Source organism: Protopterus annectens, chromosome 15.part0 (assembly GCF_019279795.1).
Source record: "Protopterus annectens isolate FY-2018-M chromosome 15.part0, PAN1.0, whole genome shotgun sequence".
Classification (NCBI taxonomy): Eukaryota; Metazoa; Chordata; order Ceratodontiformes; family Protopteridae; genus Protopterus; species Protopterus annectens.
In genome coordinates, this window is record NC_056749.1 from 805,807,421 (window position 1) to 805,827,471 (window position 20,051).

The window sequence follows — 20,051 nt, forward strand, 5'->3', positions numbered from 1 at the left end:
TATATTTAAGAAGGGGGTTTGGGGGTAAAGCCTCCCACATGGGGTGGTGCAGAGGGGCTTGTCCCCCTGCATAATTGTCTTAATGTATTTTTTTTTATTTTTTTACTTACCTGTGTGGCGCGTCTTGCTGATGAAACACATTCAGCATTTTGATGTTTGCCATTTTCATTTTTCGCTGTGTATGTACATTGACTTTTATCTGTCGATGTACATACATTCACATTTTAGATCTTTTGGGGTTTTAATATAGACCCATATATCAAGGACGATATATACAATAGGGGGCATCCTGACATGATCACTGTAGAGGAGATTTATCAAGGATGGTATATACAATAGGTGCATTAATGTAGAGGTCATTTATCAAAGATGGTATATAGAATAGCAGGCATCCTGATATGATCAATGTAGATGACATTTATCAAGGAAGGTATACACAATAGGGGGCATCCTGACATGATCACTGTAGTAGACATTTATCAAGGATGGTATGTACAATAGGGAGCATCATGACATGATCACTGTACAGGACATTTGTCAAGGATAGTATATACAATGGGGGGGCATCCTGACATGACTTCTATGCAATAGGGGGCATCCTGACATAATAACTGTACAGGACATTTATCAAGGATTGTATATACAACAGGGGTCATCCTGACATGATCACTGTAGAGATCATTTATCAAGGATGGTATATCCAATAGGGGGCATCCTGACATGATCACTGTAGAGGACTTTTATCAAGGATGCTTTATACAATAGGGGGCATCCTGGCATGATCACTGTAGAGGACATTTATCAATGATGGTATATACAATAGGGTGCATCCTGACATGATCACTGTACAAGACATTTATCATGGATGGTATATACAATATGGGGCATCCTGACATGATCAGTGTAGAGGGCATTTATTAAGGATAGTATGTACATTACGGGCTGGTGCATATTATAAAGGTGTAAAAAATGAGTTCCTGAATATAAATGTAATGTCAACATAGGTCTCAACCAAGCAGGACACATAACAACAGGCTCATGGACAACAGTAGACAGAAGCAAGCACAATCATGGACAATATCAGAATAATACCACCATTAATCTGTGTCATTGACATACCCCAGAAACTACAGACCAATAAGTCTCACTAGTCTTATATGTAAAGCCATGGAAAGAATTATCATGGAGATGGTGAGTAGAGATATAGTAATCCCCCAGACACTAGACCCAACCCAGTTTGGTTTTGTCAAGGGCAGAGCATGCCTACTCAGCCTGCTGGACTTCTTTGAGAAGGTCACAGAAGCAATGGATGAAGGTAAATTCATTCACACTGCCTACCTTGACCTGGTCAAGGCATTTTGCACAATGCCTCACTTGCTCACTGTTGACAAATCAAGAGGTTAGGTACAAACCCATATGCCGCCCGTTGGATATCCAACTGGTTCACAGACAGGACCCAGAAAGTTAGTACTGGGGAGTTCACCTCTACAAAGAGGCCAGTCACAAGTGGAGTCCCTCAGGGATCTGTCCTTGGACCATTCCTTTTTGGCATTTACTTCTGAGAAGTCAAGGCCAATGTCAGTGGTCTCTGTTTAACTAAATTTGCAGATGACTGCAAATTAAGAGCTGTCATTGAATCTCACACTGACACAAATGTTTTCCAGGAGGGGCTGACACAGGCACACAACTGGTGTCAGATACATGGACTAAAACTAAATGCCAAGAAATGCATAATAGTATCCTTTTGGAAATCATCCATCCATGGTAACTATAATATTGACAACAAACCCCTTACAGGTGACCCAGTAGTCATGGACTTAGGGACACACATAGATAGTAATCTTGCCTTTGATCATCACATGTCTACAGTGGTGAGGAAATCATTCTATGTTGCACAACTTATAAATAAAGGTATGGCATCTAGGTCCAAGGAAGTCATTGTCCCACTGTATTTGGCATTCATCAGACCTATCATTGAGTACAATGCCCCCTGTGGTATGTACCTAACCAGGCATATCCAACAAATGGAAGTCTACAGAGGTTCCTCACTAAAAGAATACAGGACATAAGTACAATGTCCTGTGCAGACCACCTTAAGACCCTATCCCTGTATTCTGTCTCCTACAGGCTTTTGAGGGACGCTCTATGCCTGGCATACAGGACATTGTCAGACCCCACTCTGATGGACCTCTTGCATATCCACAAAACAAACAGCACCAGAATTACCCATTCTAAAGACTTAAACCTTGCCTGTGATATAAATAGGACTGGCTGCAGGGATAGGTATGTATCCCACAGACTATCCCGTCTATGGAACAGGCTCCCCATCCAAGTAAAGCAGAGTTCCTCCTTAACCCAATTCAAGTGCAACTTGGACAATTGGATGAGAAACTGGAAAATCATCCCTGGTTTGGCACCTATGTCTCTAATAAACACAGGTAACCTGTAAATGGTTCATCTCCTAGGCACATGCTTACACCTATCAAGGGTATTAGAACTTGTCAGTGATTTGGGATGCATGGCTTGCCTTAAAAGGCCCTTGTGGTCATTTGCCTAGTAAATACCTATGAACCTATGAACCTATAACATAGTGATTGTGAGTTACTGTGCAGGAACTGATAGTACACATGCATTTTGTATAACACCTTCAATGGTGTCTTGCACTGTCAACTCCTCATGGTTATGCATCATAAAGAATACTTAGGTATGGCCAATTAATTGTGTGGGAGCTCACTCTGGCAAAACTGATACACATGAGTTGGAAAGTACATGCAAAAGAGTGCATTGTACTCAATTATTACAGTGATGAGGGCTGGGAACAATGGGACTACAATGCCCTTTGATGTGGATGTCCCACACATACTCAGGAGTTGTACTTCATACAAGGGCTTAGTCACCACTGTGGGCTCATAGGATCATATGATCATAGGAAGTTACTAGGCTAATGGTCCTAGGGCCCTTACAAGCCTGCCAAATTCTACCCTTATATCCATGATCAGCACCTATTGCCCCTGTTCAAAAGGGACTCAGTTGGAACCCCCATGGTGAATTTATGGTTACCCAACCAACTGATAGTTTACATTTGAAAAGGGCCAACGAGATGTTCAGTATGACATGAAGTGGGAGTCTGTTCCAAAGGTGTGGTAACCTCTGGGAGGCAAATCTGTCCCTTGAGCAGGTTCTATTAATGTCACATACCAGGTTAAGGTCTTTAGACTGAGTACCAATGTACCATTTGACTTGCATGGCAGTTGTCCACCAGGCAGGTTTGCTCTTCCTTGAGGAACTTGTTTGTGTCCTATCAAGTATGGCCGAGTCAATGCAGTTATACAGATGTTTGTATAAAGCATTGGTGTAGAACTCAGCATAGCTACCAGTTCCATCTGAAGGGGAGTTCCAATGAGGCTATTTATACCATCTTGTAAGAGGTCCTGCATACCATCTACACAGATCACATACCACTGCTCATAGGGGTGTGCTGTCTATCTTGTAGTTATCTTATGCATATGCTTTCATAAAGCAAATAATCCCCACATGAATTTGTGTTGATCTACCTATCTCCATGGCTCTGGCAACAATCCTTCATGTGTGTTAATGCTGTCTGCATTATACCAATACAAATCTTGGATTCAATGATTTTCCACAATTTGCATCATTCACAAAGCTCGTTATACACAGGATGTTTAAGTCTGTAATGAACAGAAATGGGCCTAGTGTAGAATCTTGAGGTATGGACCTGGTAAATGGAGTCTAGATAGAGATGACTTCACATACTTTGACATAATGTGTCCTGTATGTTATCCATTTCTCTATCCACTTGGTGATGTAGGTATTTATGCCCACCTGAGACAGTTTGTCTTTAATACCTGAGTGTGGGTTTGTATCAAATGCTGTGGCTAGGTCAGGTTATGCAGGATGATAGTGTTTTCCTCATGCATGGCACTACTGGCCTTCTTGAGACATCAAACAGATTTAATAGATGTGTTGTAGCCTTAACAAATCAAACATGGGTTTGGTACACAGTCAGGAGATTACCTGGGTCCTTTTTGATAAGGTCCATGATAACTCAATGGTCTGCTTCACAAATGAGGAGAGTCATCATTATGGGTCAATAAGTCCATGCATCATGTGATGATTCCCCCCTGTTCAGATGGATTACTGCTGCTGTACACCCTTCTACAAGAATATAGGCTGTCTGGAGGCTGTGTCTTAGCAGGGATTCAACTGTGCTAGTCAGCTTTAAAGTCATGTTACTGTATAGGCAACCTGGGATGTTGTCAGAACCCACTGATCCTGTGTCTTTAGCCATATAGAGAACACAGATGAGTTGCTCTCCTGAGAAAATAAACTGAGTAATGTTTGCATATAAACTTTGGCTGATGGGCAGTTAGGGACAGGGTGCTGTAGTGTGAGGCAAATTGTCACCTAGCAAATTGTCTATTTTCTTCAGTTGAGTATAGCTGGTAGCATCAATGTTCAGCTCTGTGCTTAGTTGTGTATTCCCCTGAACATTTCAGACTTATTTAAATAAATGAATTGTGACAACACCTCCAAATACATACTTGGTTATGCATCACATACCATACAGTGGTATTGTTCACACAGTCATTCAAGTCTAGCAATGTCACATAATTACATCAATTGCACAATATATGCCTATATATGTTTCATTAGAAAGCTGTATTTGAGTGGCATGATACCAAAAGGATGCATTACACATGAGTTGGTTGTAGATAATGGAGAACATTTGCTGAAACAAATGCTGATAATCACACAATGGTGCTGGTGACCACCTCAGTAATCTTTGGGAATATCAACACAATGGCACGTACAATGAATTCCACAAGGTTACAATTTAATCCAAACATGTGATATTTTTGTGTATATCACAACATGTGGATGAAATAAGACTTATGTGCCCATGTAATCTGTATAAATTTAAATGTGTTTATGTTACAGAGCATTTACTAATGGTAGGTATATACATGCACACCAGTGCCATATGGCAAGCATCACTGTGCTAGTTGAATGAGAACTGCATAGAATGTTGATCTGCTCCACTACAAAACCACATGCCAACAATATGCATAGTATCATTCCAAATCAACGGTTCTCTGGAGGCATATTACTACAGCTGTTATGGAAGAAACATGTAATCAAATGTCAGCAGTAGCCATCAATGTCTTAACACACATCACAGACTATAATATCCACTTTTAGGTTTATAGTACATCCACACCTCAACAAAGCGCATGTCAATGACAGCAACATTGACATGAAATGATCATAGGGTCATAGGACATTAGTAAGCTAATGGACAACATTACATAAATTCCTATACATTATTTTAACATTTAAAATAAACTCCATGTATCTATATGATGGAAGATAGTAAGGCTATTGGTGTATGTTTGCATTGTTTTGAATACAGTGCATAATACCACTGTCCATATGCGATATGTGCAGCACACCATGACAGAATTAGCAATCACTCATGCACTGGTATGGAGATGACTTGCAGAGGCTCATGGGATGACTCTGCTTCATTATATATGTATGTGTGCATAGTTGACATGAGGAGATCCTGCGCTCCTCTGCAGGAAGGATGTCATGATAAAGAGTATGGTGGATGTATGGAGCTATGTTAAAGATTCTCCTAGCTGGTAGTGAAATGAATAGAGATTCCCAAGATTATACAATGACTGCAATGTGCCACCAACCACACACACAGCAGTAGACTGGGTCTGATTTCAACATTACACCTCTGTAGGTATAGAAGATTAATTCCACACAATTTAACACTAGCACCAACAAATATATGAATTTAACACTGTCATGTTGCACTTTATGGAGCATGATAGCATTATGGTATGCTGAGAAGAACATGGGAGGAGTGTCTGACATAGATGTGGAATCACATCTTGCTGTAAAATTGTCTGAAAAGTAACATTTGAAACTATGCACTCAAGTTGGCTGCTGCCAGATTAGATACTTATCTATATCAACATAAAGTAGTTTTTAAACACAGTAGTTTATGTTACTGTCTTGAATGCTGACAGAGTGCATGTTATAAAAAGATGTTCAGAGGACAGTCTGACATAGCTGTGAACTTACATATCATTCTAAAACTGTCACCACACTGATTGTTGAATGCACATGCAAACCAGTTGACCACAGTGACATTAGAACTCCTACCTCACTATCTAGAGGGCACAGTACTTATTGCAAGTGCCACAGCACAAGTCTGGCTTCTATAGTGTCTGACAACACATTATAGCTGATAACAAAAGCAGTGTCTGTTGAGAAGATGGTAGCAGGCATTTTTCACATGTTGGTCTAAAATGGTCTCTTGAATATTATCCAAGTGAAGATAGACACAACAACACACAAATTGATTGCAGTAAAATTAGAACCCCTACCTAATGAAGTATATTAGCTAGAGAACTCAGTAATTAATGCAAGCATCAATGCACATGTCTGACTTCTGCAATGCTACTAAACAACTTATAGTGGATGACATCATCATTTGATGTTTGAGAGAAGATGCTGCAAGACCTGTATGAAAATAATGCCTAGTCATGTACAACTGTCAAAATATCTGCACTTCATGGCACTGAATTGCAGAACGTAGGTTACACAGTTACACTCTTATGATAATATACACAAACACACCAACTGATCGCAGTGAGATTAGAACCCCAACCAAAAGTAATACACCATCTAGAAATCTCACTACTTACCTGAAGTGCCACAACACAACTCTGATGTTTGCAATGCTGCTGGACAACTTGTAGTGGATGATATTGTGATGACACATCACTGCCAACCAATATGTGACATTGAAATCCCACCTCTGGGCCAGTAATCATGGAACCTCAATCCTCACCACTGGCATCTGTGGGCACAGGCTCACTGGAAGGATAACAGGTACACACACATTATTTCCATATACAGCTCTCTGTATCAAGTGCAATTTCCCTTAAGAGCACACAGAGACCACAGTCAGTCTGGGGCTGGTTCTTCTCTCTTTCTCAAGATCCCCGATAAGATTCCCCACTAGTACAGCTACAGAGTTGAGTCCTTAGCCAGGCTTCCAAGCCAAGTCCTCCAACACTCTCTCTGTTCAACCAGTGTTCAATGTCCCTGGCCAAGTAGCTAACACACACACACACACACACACACACACACACACACACACACACACACACACACACACATACACACACACCTAGAAAGGGCTGGCATAGGTTTTCTAGCTATGTGTCCTCTTGCATAGAATTGAATTTAGTTACCACTGCCACCAGAACCCCTGACCAGCTACATTAAGGCCCTTAGCAAAGGGTGTCCAATTCTACTGTGCAATATTAATAATAATACAAATGGTAGTGTGACCAAGACAAGGCTACTAGGAGTGACCCACACAATTTTACCAAATGAATATGCAAGTACTCTCAAAACTTAAACATCTCTACAATGATCAGCCACAGTGAAAGGTTTAAATATATTTAATAATAAATAATAAAAGAACAAGAGAATATATTATATGCCATGTGCATATCAAACTAATTTGTACAGACATTTGTATTGAAAAGGTATTTGTAAAGTGCTTGCGTTTGAAATGTATGCACAGTGTGCCTTACTGTAGAGAACAGAAATATAGTATATATTCACAGTGACATCAGAGTTCAAAACACAGGACATATTTAAAATAATGTTGGATAACAGGCTCAGATAAATAAAGAAAGACAATATCTAAACTAAGCTTCACTAGATTCCTGACTGTACCTAAGAGAATTGCTATACCCTAATAACTTACTTAATAGAGAAAGACAGATGATGTGTTGAATGGTTCTTGTTGTTGTTGTCAGGCCCAAGACAGAATGCAGAATGCTCTGTCTCACCAAGACACTTCTCAAAAAATAACTAAAATATTAAGGCTGGGATAGCTTGCAGAATGACATAATTTCTGGTCATCTGACTTCTAGTTCCCATGCAAACCCCCCATTGCTGGAAGCTGGCAGTACTTAGCACCTACTTGTAAAAATACACACACAAGAGCTTTTGCTCAGATCTGTTGAACTTCTGGAGGTTGTAAAACAACTAAACACTTCCACTCTTCCTAAGTGGCAATGAATTCACCCCAAAGACAATATGGAAACCTTTATAGTACAGACTTTGTGTATCTGGCTGTCTTGAAACCTGTGAGATAGCATATTTATGCCCCATACTATAAAGTGATTTAATTTCAGATATTTTCTAAAGTTTGCTATACTGAAGTTAACTCTCCAGTTTCCTCTATTAAAACATATACATTTAAACAGTTACAATAGTGCATGTATATTTCTGTTCTCTCCAGTAAGGCACACTGTGCATACATTTCAAACAGAAACACTTTACAAATACCTTTTCAATACAAATGTCTGTACAAATTAGTTTGATATACACATGGCATACACTTTTAAAACATTTGTCACACCAGCATCTTGTATGAATCAGTTGGATAATCACAAATGATATATAAGTATTTACAAAATTCCAGCTAGCTATGCTGGTAGTACCTGATTTTGTTTCACTTCTGCCCCCTTTGACGACTCAAGCTAGTTTTTCAAGTGTCCCTTGAGAAACATTGCTTGAGAGGGAAGAGCCTATCTAGGAATACATTACCCCATACCCTTTCTTGAGATCCCAGCTGCTGTGGCATATGTGCCTGCAACCCTAGGCTCTACCATAGTACTTTGGGATTTTTCTGGCTGTCTTTCTGTAGCTGTAGATCCCCCTCAGACTCCTCCCTACTTCTACTGTAAATACTTAGCACCAGAGCCTCCCTATCATGGTAAGGTTTCATCATGTTAACATGGTACAGTTTGTGCCCCTGCCTCCTGCCTAGCAGTTCTACCATGTAGTTAACATCACTGGCCTTCCTTACCATTTTGAAGGGTCCCTTCCAGGCTGCCTGCAGCTTATTGTGTCTCACAAGAATGAGAACCATAACCTGCTGCCTCACAGCATACTCTCTGGATCAAACATTCTTGTCATACCAGACCTTTTTCTGCTGTTGGGCTTCAGCCAGGTTCTTCTGGGCCAAGCCCATGAGTTCCTTGATCCTTGTCCTGAAATTTAGGACATAGGCCACAACAGACTTCTTGTGCGATTTACACTCACCCTCCCACTCATTGCAAATAAAACATAGAGGTCTCTTCACCCTATGCCCATACAACAACTCAAAAGTGAGAAATCTGTGGATTCCTGGAGCACCTCTCTGTAAGCAAACAAAAGATGGGACAAATATTTGCCCCTCTCCCTCTTAAACTGGTCTGCAAACACCTGTAGCATGGTTTTTAGCATAGAGTTTAACTTCTCCACCAGACCATTAGTCTGGGGAGGGTAGAGGATGGTGGGGATGCTAAGGGTGGTCTTTAGGTGCTTCACCCCACAGCACTCACACAGACAAGCCATCAGGTCTGACATGAAACTGACACTTTGTCAGTCAGTATTTCTCTTGGGAAACCAACTCTGCTGAAAATCTCTAACAAACCTTTTGCCACCTTTTCTGCTTCAATGGAGGACAGAGCCAACACCTCAGGGTATCTGGTAGCATAATCTACTACCACTGTGATATACATCTTCCCGGTGGGACTTGGGGTACTCAGAGGCTCCACAATATCCATAGCTACCCTCTGAAATGCCTCCTCAATCACAGGCAAAGGCATCAAAGTGGCTTTGACCTTGTATCCTGCCTTGCCTACCTTTTGGCACTACTCACAGTTCCTGCAGTACCCTGTTACATCCCTGGAATTCCCAGGCAAATAAAAGTTCTGAATAATACAGTTCTTTGTACACTTTATGCCCATATGACCTGCAAAGGGAATGTCATGGGCTATGGCTAGAAGTGTACTACCAACTGCTGTATTATGTCACTTTCCAGCTCTCCCTCGGAGGTCCACTCTCTGTATAATAACTCTTTGTTCCAGTATACAGATTCCTATTTTCCTTGAGAATCTGGTGCCTCCTTAGCAACTTCCCTCAAACCTTGTAATGTAGCATCTGAGAGCTGAGCCAGTCTCAGCTCTCTCTTTGTAACCCTACCCAGCTCCTCTTCCACAGGAAGTCTGGTATCCTCTGACAGAAGTGCCTCACTGTCAGCCTGGGTACTACTACTCACTTCTGCCCTTACAGTCACTCTGTCCAAAGGAACATCAGTACCCGCATGCAGCTGTGTTTTCAGTCACACTGCTACAGGTTAGCTCCTTCCCTGAAGTAGCCACCTCACCAGTCCTAGCTTAAAGTGCATGGTCTGTCTGGCTTGCACCCAGGGCTACCATACCCACATGCCTATCTCCAAGCCTGACTGCATGAAACTGCATGCACACAAGGTGCTGCATTATCAAAATAATTCCCTGTCAGGACATCTGCAGGGATATCCTCAAGCACACCTACTTGCTTGCTTCCTTTTCCACCCTCCCAGTCAAGGTGGACCCTAGCCATAGGTATTTGGAATGGAGAACGGGATCTGTCCTAAAGCTCTGACTGGAGTAGAATGCCTAGCAAGTAGTGCTCCTGTTTAACCATTGCAGGCTTCACAATAGTTAGGTCAGAAGCTGTACCTCTCTTAGCAGTGGCCTGTTTCTCATCTGCTAAGATAGGATATAACCTCTTGTGGTTGTATGGTACCCTTGTTGGCTCCAGACAACTTACCACTAGCATTATGTTATTCCCACTTGCAGGCTCCCCTACCTTTTATTCCCCACCTTGCCTCCATGGACATCTATATGCTACATGGCCCCCACTGGTTACATTTAAAACATTTAACTCCTGATCCTGGCCATGTACCTGAACTAGTGGCTTCCCCTGTTACTGGTGGATTCTATTGGGGCAGTTTAGGCTGTCCACCATCGGTTCCCTTATACCCATATGCAGCACTAGGTATCCCTTCCCTGTGCAGTGATGCCCTGGTTGCTAGGTATGTCTCCTTTTTTCCCCAACTCATCTGCAGTGTTGCATTCCTTATTTGCCAACCAGATTCTCATGTCCTCAGGCAAAGTGCTAAGGGCTTGTTCCCTCACCAAAAGGTCTACCAGCCCTTCAAAAGTAGTGACCTGACACCCACTTACCCACCTATGAAAATAAGTGCTTAACTCAGCAATATAATCACACACCCTTTCATCCACCTTGCATCTATGCTCATGAAACTTTTTTCTATAAGCTTCAGGTGTTAATTTATAGCATTCCTATAAAAATTTTAACTGTATTATAATTTAAGAAATCAGTATAAGACAATTTAGAAACAGCAGTTAAAGCTTTACCATGGAGTAAGGGGGTGAGGAACTGTACCCAGAACCAGTGGTCAACATTATACTGTTTGCATACTCTTTCAAACATATGAATTATCACTTTCTTGGTACTGAGAAGTTTACTGACCTTCATTGCTTCTGGGAATGGTTTCTCCCTTCCCAATTATCTCTCTATGACCCTGATGAAGAGTCAGCAGTTCCTTTTCATGTTGCCTCTGCCTCTCATTTTCTTCACTCTCCAGACATCTCACTCTTTCTTCTGATTCTAGTTTCAAATGTTTGGCCTGCGGTTCATGTCTATTTAACTCCAGATGGATTTTTAAGTCCTCTGAGAAAAAATTGAACTGTCCATTTTCTCAGAGTTGTACATCCCCAAGGACAGTCTGATTGTCTTCCTGGTTGCTGGTGTGTGATGAAGCTGTGACTAAGGCTGCAATCATTTCCACTTTAGTCAGGCTAGCATGCACCAGTCCTTTGGCTTGGCACATCTCAGCCAAATGGCTACTTTTTAGCTTGCCATAATCCTCTGCTGACATCCTTGCCTGCTCTCCCTGACTAACTAAGCTAACAAAAATAAATTAAACTATTGTGATATGAAAGTCTGAATGTCTAATGTGTGGCTGCTTGATAGTACAAACACCTTCCTTAGTGGCCACTGTTTACAGGCTACAGGAGTTCAATGTCCACACCAGTGAATCCCAGTATGTGATGTGGTGATCCCACCACTGCCAACCAATATGTGATGACCCACCACTGCCAACCAATATGTGAAGTGGATATCCCACCTCTGGACCAGCCTCAATCCTCATCACTGGCACCTGTGGGAGGATGTTCACTGGGAGGTTAACAGGTACCCACACAGTATTTCCCGATGCAACTCACTGCATCACGTGAAATTTCCCTTAAGAACACACACAGACCAAGGTCAGTCAGCAGCTGGCTCCCTCTCTCTTTCTCCAGATTCCCAATAAGACTCCCCACTGGTACAACTATAGAGTTGAGTCCTTAGCCAGGGTTCCAAACCAAATCCTCCAACTCTCTCTCTGTCCAACCAGTGTTTTGTGTCCCTGCCCAAGTAGCTGACACACACACTCTTTGAGATTTGATTTGCACACAGACACACACACACACACACACACACACACACACACACACACACACACACACACACACACACATGCACACCTGGGAAAGGCTGGCACAGGTTTACTAGCTATGCCTCCTCTTGCCCAGACTATAAGGTAGTTACCAATGCCACCAAAACCTCTTGTCATCTACATTAAGGCCCTCAATAAAGGATGTATATTTCTACTGTGTAATATTAATATTAATATTAATACAAATGATAGTTTGACCAAGAGCAAAGCTATTAGGAGTGGCCCACACAATGTTATCAAATAAATACACATGTACTATCAAAACCTAAATATCTTTACAAACATCAGCCACAATGAAAGGTTTAAATATATTTAATAACAAATAATAAAAGAACAAGAAAATACTACACACACAGTGACATCAGAGTTCAAAACAGAGGACAGGCTCAGATGAATAAAGAAAAACAATATCTAAACTAAGCTTTACTATATTCCTGACTGCATCTAAGAAAATTACTATACCCTAATAACTTACTTAATAGAACAAGGTAGATGATGTGATGAATGATTCTTGTTGTTGTTGACAAGCCCAAGACAGAATACAGAATACAGAATGCTCTGTCTCACCAAGAGACTTCTCAAAAAATATCTAAAATATCACTGCTGCAATAGCTTGCAGAATGACATAATTTCTGGCCATCTGACTTCTAGTTCCCATGCAAACTCCCCATTGCTGGAAGCTGGCAGGACTTAGCACCTACCTGTAAAAATACACATGCAAGGGCTTTTGCTCAGATCTGTTGAGCTTATGGAGGTAATAAAATAACTAAACAGTTCCACTATTCCTGAGTGGCAATTAGTTCACCCCAAAGACAACACAGAAAGCTTCGTAGTACAGACTTTCAGTCTCTGGCTGCCTTGAAACCTTTGAGATACCATCTTTATGGCCTAGACTATCAAGTGATTCAATTTCAGATAGTGTTTTAAAGCTTGCTGGACTGATGTTAACCCTCCAGTTTCATCTTTTAAAACATATACATTTAAACAGTTACAATAATGTATGTACATTTCTGTTCTCTCCAGTAAGGTACACTGTGCATACATTTCAAGTGTAAGCAGTTTACAAATACCTTTTTGAACACAAACGTCTGTACAAATCAGTTTGATATGCACATGACATACAGTTCTAATACATGTGTAACACCAGCATCTTGTATGAATTAGTTTGATGTTCACAAAAGACATATAATTATTTACAAAATTCCAGCTAGCTTTGCTGACAGTACCTCGGTTCGTCACAGATGTCATCATTAGATCTTTGAGAGCAGATGTTGGGAGGCCTGTATGATTGTCAAAATATTTGCACTCCGTGGGACTGACTTGCTGACAGTAGGATACACAGTTACATTCTTCTGACTACACACAAAAACACCTACTAGTTGACCACAGTGAGCTTAGAACCCCTACTTCATTAAATACACCAGCTATAGAACTCAGTACTTAACATAAGTGCAACAGCAGAAATCAGACTTTTAGAATGTTGCTGGACAACTTATAGTGCATGACATTGTCTTTGGAAGTCTGAGAGAAGATGTTGGGAGGTCTGTATGAAATAAATTGGTAGGCATGTATGACTGTCAAAATATTTGCACTCCATGGGACTGAAGTGCTGACAGTAGGATACACAGTTACACGCTTCTGAAATATGTATTTACCTTGTCATAGTGGTGTTTATACATGATGTCATCATCATTATATGATCTGGTTAACATATTCTGTTCTGAGAGTAGTGTGGACATACTATTTCCTGTTGTGTTCCAATGTGCATGTATACTTTATGAGGCAGCTTGCTAAACTAGATTCAAACAGCTGTCAGGGATGTATGTAACAGAAATGAGACACATGCAGCTGTTTCCCATGATGTTATTTACATTACACACTTAAATTGTCACATACAGACACACACATTTTTGTGACCATATTTGTGTGTTCATATTTGTTAAGAATTGCTATCCACATTAATACAAGTATAAGGCAATCAGTATTGTCATTATAAAGGTGTACATATTATGTGACAATGCATGTTTTGTATTTATTTCTGTAGTGCAGTTGATATCTGGGAACAAGTACTGAGATATCAAATTTCAAGAGCGTGGGTACAGGTGACACATGACTGAATGTAAATATGTGACCATTCATTAAAAAGTGCCTTCCTTTTGGTTGTGTTATTGCATGGACTTTAATGGGATGAAGACTAACTAGAATGGACTTTAATGGGATGAAGACTAACTAGAATGGACTTTAATGGGATGAAGACTAACTAGAATGGACTTTAATGGGATGAAGACTAACTAGACAATAAACTATGTAATACATGCTAATAAGCACTTTCCATAGCACACCTCTGAGCAGCTGGTCTGTGTGATCAATGGCTAATTTTTGCACATGCAGCATAAGGACTATAGGTGAACTTGAGAAGCACTTATCCATACTGGTTATGGGGGACAAAGCTAACCACCTCAAGTATAAACCTGATATTGGACACTACTCCCAGTCCCATTACATCAGCTCATTCTAATGTGTACAGCAGGGTTGGGCAATTCATTTTTCCAAGGAGCTGCACGTGAAACTGGGACTATTTGGAGGGCTAGACTAATGATGCACTTCTCGCACCTCCCGTAATCCTGTCTATTTACTCCCCTCTCCCACTCTCTTTTTTCCATTCTTGTCAGCAGGACCCTCCCCAGCCATGCCAGTGTTCCACTACTTGGCTATTTCTCTCCCGTTACCATAAACAATGTTCAAACCTGGTAATGTGCATACTGCTTTCTTATTTACTTCTACAATGATTACAGATACTGAAATAAAATAGCACAAACACTAATAGCCATTTGCTAAACAAGCAATACAGACTTGCAATGAAAAAAGACTTAACACTGTTCTGCCCTTGAAACTCACATTCATTGAAATGGCATTAAAACTCACATTCAAGAGGATTAAGTTGACATCTGGGGCATTTTCAAACCATAGGGTTCTTGCACACATGTTTAGGCCATGCATACGTGTACGTGTACATGTACGTGTACGTGTTCTTTGATTCTCCTTCTAGATTGTATTAAATTATATTCCAGCACCACTTCGAATTTGCTTTAAATGTACTTTTGAACATTCTTAAGCAATGAAACAAAATGTATGAGCCAATAATGACAAAATTGACCATTTCAGAAATTTTCAACCATAAAAGGTCACTCAGACATTTGTCATTACAATCCACCAATATCAGTTAATAAGCATAATCTCTGCAGAACTAAAAGTCATCTGAATAATTCCACATTAAAGAGATCTGTAACTAATGAAGAGGTTGCTACTGGCAAATAACTTTACATTTCAGTGTTTCACCTACAAATTCAGTGCCTGCTGCCCTTGAAGAATTAATTGCCTATGCAACATTAAAAAAATTGATAAGCTGGTAATATTGCAATAGGGAATGACTAACAGACAAGTTCATAGTTACTAGGCATTTCATACATTGGAGAACACACTCAGAAGTGCAGAACCCCTATCCCTCTTACAATTCACCAAATAATCAGAAATCGAAAGTTCACTGCAATACCAGCACTCCATCTATTCTACATGGTATGGGAGTAGAATCACAGCCTTCTGCACCAACGTCAGTTATCCTACTAACACTGCTTTTAAATTATATAGCACAAACAGTGATTGCCATTTGCTAAACAAAACAGTTGCACACTGAAAACAGACTTAGCATGAGCAACAGTAAACTTCTCTTCCCTTGAAACTCACAATTCTATGAAAATGCACTGAAACTCATAATTCCCTGAAAATGTACTGAAACTCAAACTCACAATTCCATCAGCAATTTGGTAATTGATGTAGACTACAGGATTCAGGCTATTGTGTCCATTGAAACTCAAAATTCCTTCAGTAGTCTGGTAGCTGGTGTATTCAGGCTCATGTCTCCTGTAACCAAATCACAGGGTGAAGCCAGATCAAGTTCATTGACTAACCTGCCTCCCCCAAGCTAGACCATTACATAACATACCTCTCAACCTCTTAGCACAAAAAGTCAGGACAAAGCCTAAAATAGTGGGGGAATAAAGGCCCAAAAATAGGGATAGATTTTAAATATTTCACTTATAGACTTAGAAAGTTGCCAGAACAACAGGATTTGTCTTAGCATGTGTTTTCTGAAGGAAATGGAGTCTGAAATTCAAATGTATGACATTTAGTTATTTAAATATTCAGTGATTTGCCAGAAAACCACAACTTTTATGAGAAATAGGCAAAAAATATGATAAAAAATCTGGATAGCTGAGAGGTGTGCATACCTCTCAACCTCTTAGTGCAAGAAATCTGGTCAATGCCTAAAATAATGGAGATACATTTGGCCAAAAATAGAGATAGATTTTAAATATTGCTCTTTTTAACTTAGAAATTTGTTAGAATAACAAGATTTGTGTTAGCATCCATTGTCTGAAGGCTATAACTTCTGAAACTCATATATATGCCAATTACTGGTGACTTCAGTTCTTGCTGAATTGCCAGAAAATGACACATTTTCTGAGAAACATACCAAAACTATGAGGTTAAACCTGGACAGTTGAGAGGTATGTTAAAAAACACCCATACATACCTACCTTCTCTCTACTGTCACACAGCAACACACACATACACACCTATTCTCTCACATAGCAACACACACTTTCTCATACAGCAAAGAATGGCTAGTTTATATTTTACACACACACACACACACACACACACACACACACACACACACACACACACATATACACTCTCTCTCTCTCTGTCTCTCTCTCTCTCTCATATTACGAGAATGGCTAGTTTAAATTAAATAAATACAAACATAGATAAATGCACACATATGTTCTCTCTCATACAGAAATGGAATGGCTAGTTTAAATTAGATACATACATACATACAAACAGATATACACTTTCTCTCTCATACAGAAACGGAATGGCTACTTTAAATTGCAAACACATACATATGTATACACACTTTGTCTGTAGTTTGAAAAGTGCTCACACACACACACACACACACACACACACACACACACACACACACACACACACACACACACACACACACACACACACACACACACACACACACACACACACACACACACACACGCACACTTTCTCTCCAGTTTAAATGACACAACACACACACACACATACACACACACCTTTTTCTCTTACGGAATGGTGTAGTTTAAATTCCGCATGCAAATGTAGAATGTGTTTACTTCCGTAGTGGAATGCTGCAGTGCACACATGGTTCTCCTTAAAGGAGAAGACTCTGCCACCATGTTATAAGAAGTTTTTTTTTTATTTATTACTAAAATAAATGTCTAAGCCTTCTGTGGGCCAGTCAGGGACAGCCAAAGGGTCAGATGTGGCCCAGTGGCCATACAATGCCCATGTCTGGTGTACAGTGAGATAAGTTGTGAAGGCCCACCCCTTTACCTTCTCAAACTTGAATTATCTTCTGTCTCCTCCCTTTCTACTAAAAAACTGCCTCTACCTACTTCGTTTTGCTGCTTGTGCTTAGGAGTTCAACTGGATTTGGTTTGCCACATTTATTACTGCATCTCAGTGGCCTTATTAAATTGATGACAGTATTCTACTGAAGTGTTGCTTTATTTGAGCTGTCTTTTACTGTTGTGATTGTTAGCTAGTGTTTTAAAGCAATTTACTGATTAACTATATTTCATTGTTATCTACTGCAATTCATTACTATTTAACTGCATTTTACTGCATATCATTATTGCTTAACTGTATTTTTTCATACTGTGAGTTCTGTTCTTTTGTCTGTATGTGGTTAATCTGTGCTTCTTTGTGAGTTTTTTACTGTGTTCTTAACCTTACATTGAGTAGTGTAGTCTAGATACAGGTTTGTTGCAGCCAGAGCTTCAGCTGCATGTTTTATAACCCTTTTTGAGGTATCCCAGCTACAAAGTTTCCATTAGTAGCACTTGTGTGATCACCTAGTACTGCTCTTAGACCTTCCACCCTTTACCCTCTTAGCTCTCTCTGGCCTCTCTCCCTCAGATTCTGGCAAATATGAATGGACAATTTCCTATGTTTTCTCCTGACAGTCTGGTTGTTATGGGCATCCTGAGACAGTGTAGCAACTGCCTCGTGTACATGGACAACCCTCTACTGCTAACAATTTGTGAGAGATGCAATTACATCAAGCACCTTGTGTCATTGCTCTCTCCCCACCAAGTCAGTATATCTGGCACTGAGAAGGTTGTCAACACAAACACCACACCTCAAACACCACCCACAACAAAACAGCACACCCCCATATATGCAGCGGTCCTCAATAAAAACATACCCAAACAAAAGAGACCTCTGAGGCAAAAACACACGCAAACTCCACTGCCCAGCACAGCACACACCATACATAGTCCACACACCTGTGTCTCACAGCCTCTAAGGTCTAAACATAAACGCAACATATTAGTCATAAGAGACTCCATTGGGAGACAGACAGATGCACCCCTAACCAGGCTGGATAAGGAGATAGTCATAGTTAGTTGTTTGTTGGGTGCCAGAATCCGCCATATCACCCATGCACTCAAGTTTTTCAACAGGTACTGTTATGACTCTGTCATAGTCCATGTTGGCATGAATGACTTGAGACGTACCTCCCTGGACTATATGAAGACAGACATGATCGTGCTCGCTGAATATGTGTCCCAGGCAAGTATATTCCTACACTTAAGAAGCATTTTACTGTCACCTAGAATGATGCCTCAACACAAACAGAAAATAATTGACTTTAACAACTGGCTTAGTTTCTGGTGTCATTCCTAGGGGATCCAGTACCTGACAGCCTGGAATGACATGATTGAAAAACCATGATGCTTTGACAGAGATGGCCTGCATCTGTCTCCCTTGGGCTTCAGGCTCCTCCCAAAGGCTCTTGCCTCCTCCATAGTGCCTTTTTTAGGTAATGCCATGAGGTCAAAACTACCTTCACGAAAATTTCATCAAAATGTAAATTAAAATTCAAGCTGCTAAACACTAGGAGTCTAAAAATAAAACTGCACTCATTGCAAGCATTCTTAACCATGGAAGATGCTAACATTTGTGCATTCACAGAAACCTGGTTCAAACCTGCCAAGAGCACCCCGGCCATACCAGGTACTATCATACATTTAGACCCCAAACTGTGGGCAGCAAAGCAAAAGGAGGTGGAGTTGCAATATATTTAAAAGACATACATGCCGCCAGCCTGGCCAAACAGTATGATACACAGGAAACACTCCAGGTGCAGTTATCAACTGACAAGGCCCCTATTCAAATCATAGCTAGCTACAGGCCTCCAACATTGACTCAAGATGCCTACTCCACCTATCTGGACCTTTTTGAATCTATCAAGATTCAACCCTTTATCCTGATCCTGGGTGACTTTAACTATCCAACCACAGATTGGAAGAAATACTCATGCCATAACACAAATGCCCAGAGATTCCTTGATTTCATCAATGCAAATGCCTTGGACCAGTTGGTTGGCACCCCCACAAGAAGTGAAAATATGTTGGACTTGGTATTAACCAACATGAGCAACCATTGCAGCATCCCTACAGTGTCATCCCTGGTA